Raw genomic sequence first — 7,251 nt, forward strand, 5'->3', positions numbered from 1 at the left:
AAAGAGTAATTCTACCCGGAGACTCAGGAAGAAGATATTTATAGAGAAGAGGATGCTTGAACTGTGGCTTAAAGGTGAAGAGGTGTTTGCCCCTTCTGCTGGGCCCATTCTGCCTCCCTGTCTCTTGACAGTGGGAGGTGGGCACATCTAGGGAAATGCAGGTGGCTCGGTGTGGCCTGGGTCAAGTCAGTGGGCGGCCCGTGGAGAGTGATGAGCAGAAGCTGATCACACTGCTTGATAAGACTTGGGAGGCAGTGGGCACATTACCCAGAAGGGTGGGGGACCTCCTGCAGGGACTTAAGCAGGGAATAACGTGGTCACAGTAGTGATTTAGACCCATCAGGTGTGAGGTTGGAGGCAAGGAGAGCAACCATGTTCATCTGAGCCAGCCAGGTTGCTGAGGAGGACAGAAGGGATGGGCTCTGGGGGAGGCTCAGAAGGCGGACGCGGAACCACTGGCACCTGGTCACCGATCTGATGAGGCCTGAGGGATGAGCTAGCCTGACCTGCAGGTTTCTGGCTGGGATTTCGGGATAGACCATGAAGGACACTTAACCTGGCATGGGAGATACCGTGATCACAAAGGTGGTGTTCCCAGGGTGAGGCTTGTCCATTGCGCTCTGGATGTGCTGACCCCTGCGATTTCCCCAAATGTGGGAGACTCGACTGCAAAGTTTGTGGTAGTGGGGGACTGCGTTCGTTCTTTCCCCTGGGGTTGGGGAGGGAAGGATAGACCGTGAAGTGAGCCATTCCTGACACAGGTAACACAGCAGGCAAAGTGGGTTTGGAGCAGATGGGAGCAGAGTCAGTAAGTGCTGACTGTGTCATGGAGTGTAAGAGCCTCCCCTGAATGGGGAGGGAGGCCCTTGCTGAGAGGTGAGCGAGAAACCCAATGAAAGGAGGCTTTGTTTTATTTAAAGGTGGGTCAGACTTAGTATGTTAATGAAATTCAGAGGAGAGAAAGGGAATCTCCATCAGAGCTGTGTCTGGGGAGCCTCACTGCCAAGCGAGGGGGCAGGGGGCGTGGGGAAGGAAGGTGGGGGTGAGGCAGAGAATATAGGCCTCCTGCTTGATAAGTAAAGTGTTAAATAGGGATACCTCGCCTTCCTATTTTGAGTCAAGTGGTTTAGAGAAGAGGTGTGGAGACGAGCCTGTACTTCCCCACTTCCCCACGCGTTATTTCCCCAAAGAATCTCTGGGCTTCAGAGTCGTGAGCGTGAGCACTGTGAGCTCGGTGGACCGCAACATTCAATATGAGTCCTGAGTGACAGATGAAATGAGAAGTGGGAATGATAGAAAGTGTCACACGTAGGTATTTGTAACTTTGAACTCTTTCCCAAAGACTTTCATTCTGAATGCACCTAGAGCTGGGAACCCTAAAGAAAACAAACAATGGTCAGTCGTAGAGCATGGGACTCTTGCTCTCAGGTTCGTGAGTTCAAGCACCATGTTGGACATAGAGCTTGAAGAATAATAATGAAAAGAAAAGAAACAATGCCTTTGCAGCTCAAAATACAAAAACTGAGAGATGATAATGAAATCTGCTAAGGGCTGGACCGGGAAGTGATCCTTGAAGAGAGACCGTGGTGATGGAGGAGTATCTGTTGCTCAGCATGGTTATGGCCAAATGGGAGTGGAAACCATGGGTTGTGAGCGGCATCAGGCCCAAAAGTGGTGGAATTTTCCCCAAGGCAGCCTAGGGGAACAGGAGGAAAGGGGAAGATGATAGTGATCCCTTCTGGAGCAAAGGAGGACAGAACTTTGCTGCAATTGTCACACTCCTGAACCAAACACTCTGTCTTCAGAGACACTGGCTAAGATTTTCTGCTCTGCACTTGGGGAGAGTTAGACCTGAGCTGAGAGTTAGAAACGGGTGAGAGCCAGTCATCCCTATGTGGTGGCCGTGGGGACGGTGTGTACGTCACCTGCCGGTGTCTTGTGACACCAGAGGTGTGGTTGATGTTGGCGCTCTCTGCCAAACAGCCAGCTCTCTGAAGTGGTATGTCTTTGTAACCCCACGGTCCCCAGCAATGATTTGGGGTCAAAATAGATGCCAAATAGATCAACGTTGAATGATCTTCAACTGGAGGTTCTGCTGCCTGGCACTCTGCGTGTTCTGTGAGAGGATTCCCGCTCCCCTTTCTTGTTTGTGTCCTAGTGCTTCACAACAACGCCGACCCTTCACAGAAACTGCCCCAAACATGCTCTTCCCTTCCTCACTTGTGTGCGGTCCAGGCCTAAGGAGCCTTTTATTAATGGTGGGCTTGGTACCTGACATGCCCCATCTCAGCTCCCGTCGCTCTCTTCAGTCTCAGAGTTACACCTGTGTGAATGCGAGTGCAAGTAGATGGAGATAGGAAGCATTGGTGAACGCGAACATTCACTGGGGATTCCCAGAGACGCGTCCAGAAACCAAGTCCATGAAGAAAACTGCAGAGGGGCCCATCTTAGCATTGTTTACAGTTGTAAAAATTGAAATCATTCTAAATGTACAGCAGGAAGGGATTAAATGAATTATGGTGCATAATACAATTGGATATACAGTCATTGAGGATGACACATAGCTATATTCATTGACAAGGAAAACATTTTTAAGTGAAAAAAGTAGGCTATAGAATTACATGTATAGTATGGGGTAAGTTTATATTAGACTATATATATGGGAAGGATGTTGATTGAATTGTTAAAGGTGGTTGCCCTAGTGGGATGGAATTTTGCATCATTTAAAATTTTTATAGCATTTTATGTTGCTTGGAATTTCTATGTATTTTTATAATCATAAAAATTAAAGTGTTTTCATTATGGGAAAACAATCCAGTGCATCCTTTGAGGCCTACTCTGTATGTACATTCTCTGGGAAGCTTTCTTTGATGCACTTCCCATTCTACCCCCAGACTGGAATGGGAGCCTACCTACTCCCTCTGTCCTTTGTCATTCTCTTAAACCCCTGGTCTTTCTCACCCTGTGTGCATTGTCATCTCTGAGATGATCTCATTAGCCTCTGGGACTCTGAACTCCTTAAGATCATGGACTGTGTTGTTCCTACCCATCTCCATGCTCTCTCCCACCCACAAAGGCAGCCTCAGGGGACAGTGGCTGCCTTTCAGCACTGGTGATGATTGTCTTAGGAGCCTGTGGGCCCAGATCTTGGGGTTTTTGAAGAGATTCAGAAATCAGGCCTGATTGGGGGTTTGGTAAGCCTTGCTGTTGTTCGTAGGAATGGTCTCGATCTTCCAGGGGAGGCCTGCAGGCTGGGAGGCGACAGCCACCTGCCCCATGGCTTGCCTCAGCCAGGATTCCTCTCCTTTGTCCTTGCTGGTTATGGAAATGCCCCTCTGGCTGCAATGACCAAACCTCTGGGGCAGAAAACAGCACTCACCCCCAGGGCTGCTCCCAGAAGCCACCTGCATAACCTCCATAGGATGCAATTTGGGTCCAGAAAAGTCACAGAAAAAGTCTCCAATCTGAGTTAGGACCTTTCCCTAAAGGGATGTGACCACTGTTTCCAAATGACTGCCCCCCTCCTAGCTTCAGAGCTCTCAGCTTCCTCTTCCATTTTGAGTGACAGCAGTGATGACACACAGCCTCACCAGAAATAATGATAAGGCACCTGGCAGGTAGGAACCAGTGTGGGGGGCAGGGTAATCCCTTCCCACTGAGGGGCCTAAGCATAAGGGCTGTCATGTGTTAAACACCTACTCAGTGCCTCTGGGCTTTGACATCTAGTACCAGAGAACTTCCAGGTAGGCATTATTATCTATAAAAAAAGACTGAGGCTTTGAGACCTTAAGCAATTTGCCCAAGGTCGCACACACCCCAGCACTCAGAGGGTAAGACTTGAACCCAATCTGCTCGACTCAGCTTGTCTGCCACACCACGTCCCACACATTCTAGACAGGGATGGCCAAGAAGATCCTAGATATTAGCCCACTAACTAAGTTGTTTTCTTAAAGACTTGAATCCACACAGTAGACCTGTTGAGGACATGTCACCCACCTGGCCTCGTAGGCATGGGAGCTTCTCTGACCTCTCCCAGACGTGCGCAGTGCATGGCCCCGTTGGGGAGCAGGAGCAGAAGCTGTAAGACAGAGGAGCAGACTGGGTGAGTACCTGAGGACCTTTCGCAGCAGACACTTAAGCCTGCACTTGCAGAGAAACCACAGACGGAAATTGGAAGGTGGGAGCATCTCAGTTCCAGACCTCCGGGCCTGGGGCTGGGGCCCCTCCCCTCTCTGGCCCGGCTTTCCTCCTGGCCACAGTTTTTGGTCCCACAACTGTTCACAGTAAATCCCCGTGGCTTGAGGGTTCCTGAGCACATCTTTCTTCCTTTAACCTCAGTGCTGGAAACACGAAGGGGCCGAGTGGTTGGTTCCTTAACATAGTCACTTTAGGGGTGTTGGGAGTTGCTGTAGCACCGGGAATAATTTCCCTGGGAAGCTGTGCAGCCTTGGAAGGCAGGTGCCTGGGGTGGCCTCTGCCAGCTCCCTCTGCTTCAGCCCTGGATCATGTCTGAAGCAACTGAGCTGCCCTTGTCATCTGGACTGGAGGACACTGCTGGCTGGAGCCCCAGGGCTAGCGCCTGTGTGTCCCCTGAGAAGCAGGTCACCAGCCTACCCTGAGCCGAACTTTGCTTTTGGGGCTCTGGCTGGACATGCTTGTCAAAAGTGCCTTCCTAACACAACCCTCCCCTGGGGGCTCACTTCTCCTTCCTCACACCTTGGTTTCCTCATCTACAAAATGAAGAGTTTAGACTTCTCAATAATTTATTTTAGCAGAACTGTGTTTTTAGATATCTACACCGAAGTCCAGTATCCAACGTAAAGGTATTGTGTTGTTGTTTTTTTACATTTATTTGTGTATTTTGAGAGCAAGAGTGAGCATGAAAGGGGGAGGGGCAGAGAGAGAGGGAGAGAGAATTCCAAGCACTGCCAGTGCAGAGCCCGACCACATGGGACTGGAACACATGAACTGTGAGATCATGAACTGAACCGAAATCAAGAGGGGAATGCATAACCAACTGAGCCACCCAGGCGCCCCAGTATTGTGTTTTATTTTACTATTTAAAATTGATAAGATGTACTCATTAGAAAGGCAATCAGTAAGAAGTCAGAGGCTGTTATGATAAGCAGGATGGTTGCTGATTTACACCAAACTCTGCTTCCCATTGATTCTCCCTTTTTTTGGTTGCACAATGTTGACTAAATCAGGAAGACTCAGATCCCAGAGTTCGTAGTTAAAATAGTTCATTTTTTAAGCTAACCCTGCAATTTCTGGAGTTTACATTATGTCACATATTCCTTTTTACAGGAAAATATGAAAAACTGAAAGAGGAATAGTAAAGTTTGTGTTGTTTTAAAGTTGAATCAGCAACATTATATTAGGATGGACCATATGTAATTGCCACCAACCCACTGTTTTGATCTAGGGCGAATTCATATAAATCAGTAAATAATAATAGCTAACATTTATTTACTGTGTGCCAGGCCCATGCTAAACACTTAGGAAGCATGATGTCTTTAAATCCACACACAGCGCTCTGCTGTGCAGATAGGAACCCTGAGCGCTGGGTCTGAGCTTGCTCAGGTGACCAGAAGCCTCCCCCCCCCCCCCCCCCCCCCCCCCCCCCCCCCCCCCCCCCCCCCCCCCCCCCCCCCCCCCCCCCCCCCCCCCCCCCCCCCCCCCCCCGCCCCCCGCGTCCCCGGGCGACGCCCTCTTGCTAGGTCCCCCTCCGGCTAGTCCTCTCGCCCGCAGCCGGCGGTGTCCGCACCGGGCGGGAAGAATCCAGCCTCTGTGCCTCAGCGGCGCCCACAAGCCCCGGAGCTGTTTGTTTTCTTAAAGGGGTTAACCACCTCCTGAGCGGCGTCAAACCGGCCCAGTGGCCCAGTGAAAGCGGCTTTGTGTGCCGGGTGCGGAGGGCCCCGGGAGGCTCAGGGCCCAGCCACCGCGGGAGCGGCGGTCCATCTCACCTGCCCCGCCCCCACCCAGGGCACCTCACCACAAAGTTCCCCAGGAGGGGAACATCTTTGCCCCCAGCCTTTGCTGCCCTCTGCTTGGCCATGGTCCTCATCTCCAGGAGCTTGTGTGGGACTCTCCATGTGGTCCCCAACCCAGGGCAGCAGTGGCAACGGGGAAGTTGTGAAAACCCGTAGTGATGAGGCTCCACGCCAGGCCCACCCACTCAGGAAACTGGGCTCCGAACCCTATTTGAGATTTAACAGGCCTTGTAGGTGATGATGATGCCTGTGGAGTGTGGCAAACCACTGCTCTATAATCTATTCTGGAAATACTTTGGCCAAGAGTGTGTGACCAACCAGTACTTTTAAGCCCCTTTCACTTAGAAACTTGGGGATAAAAGTCATGTGTTAGAGAGTGACGGAGAAAAGACAGGTTTGCACAGTAAAACTCATTCTAAAACCAGAAGTCACTTTGAGGGTCTACACACCTGTTGTACAGTGTGTGGGACCGGAGTGACCAGTGCTTAAAGCCTACAGAAGATAAGCTTTTTCTTTGGTTATAATAAGTGCTTTGGAGTTTACATTGTGTCACGTATTCCCCTTTACAGAAAAATATTCTCCATAGCTTGTTTTATCTCCCAAAGAGATCCTAAAATGTCTCCAGGCCAAGGATCGTGTTTTTCTTCACCTCAGTCTTCACTCATGGTCCCAGAACACCGCAGAATCAGGAGCTGCAGATTTACTACCTGATATTTTACAAGTCAGGTGCAGCAGATCTCCCCGTATAACTGTTGATGGAAATCCACTGATTTGAGGCATCTCAGGAACACCTGAAAATTAAGCAAATAAACAAGATGTGAGCAACAATCTGCAGAGAGAGAGGGAGAGAGGTGTCCAGCTCTGAAGGTGGGTTCCTGTTGTCATCCCTCTCACTCCTCCACTTCTGCCTCCCTCTCAGGCCTTCCCTCCTTTCCCCAGCCTTTTCCCGACGTCCCTTCCCCCCATTCAGTCAGAAAGGCTTTCAACCAACACAGTTAAAAAAAATTTCTTAGCATTTATTTATTTTTGTGAGACAGAGAGTATGAGTACGGGAGGTACAGAGAGAGAGGGAGACAATCCAAAGCAGGCTCCAGGCTCCGAGACATTAGCACAGAGCCTGATGTGGGGCTTGAACTCACAGCCTGAGAGATCATGACCCGAGCTGAAGTCAGATGCTCAACTGACTGAGCCACCCAGGTGCCCCGAGCAAATGGTTTCTGAGTGTCTTCTAGATTCTTGGCACCAGGGCAGCAACCAC

General features: G+C 50.2%; 1 non-coding gene across 1 annotated transcript; it reads left to right on the forward strand.

Annotated features, from left to right (window-relative positions):
• The first annotated feature begins 547 nt into the window (after positions 1-547).
• On the forward strand, positions 548-712 carry LOC115303277. Its single transcript, XR_003913966.1, has one exon. It is a non-coding gene; the product is annotated as a U1 spliceosomal RNA (small nuclear RNA).
• The last annotated feature ends 6,539 nt before the right edge of the window (positions 713-7,251 follow it).

Source organism: Suricata suricatta, chromosome 9, assembly GCF_006229205.1.
Source record: "Suricata suricatta isolate VVHF042 chromosome 9, meerkat_22Aug2017_6uvM2_HiC, whole genome shotgun sequence".
NCBI lineage: Eukaryota > Metazoa > Chordata > Mammalia > Carnivora > Herpestidae > Suricata > Suricata suricatta.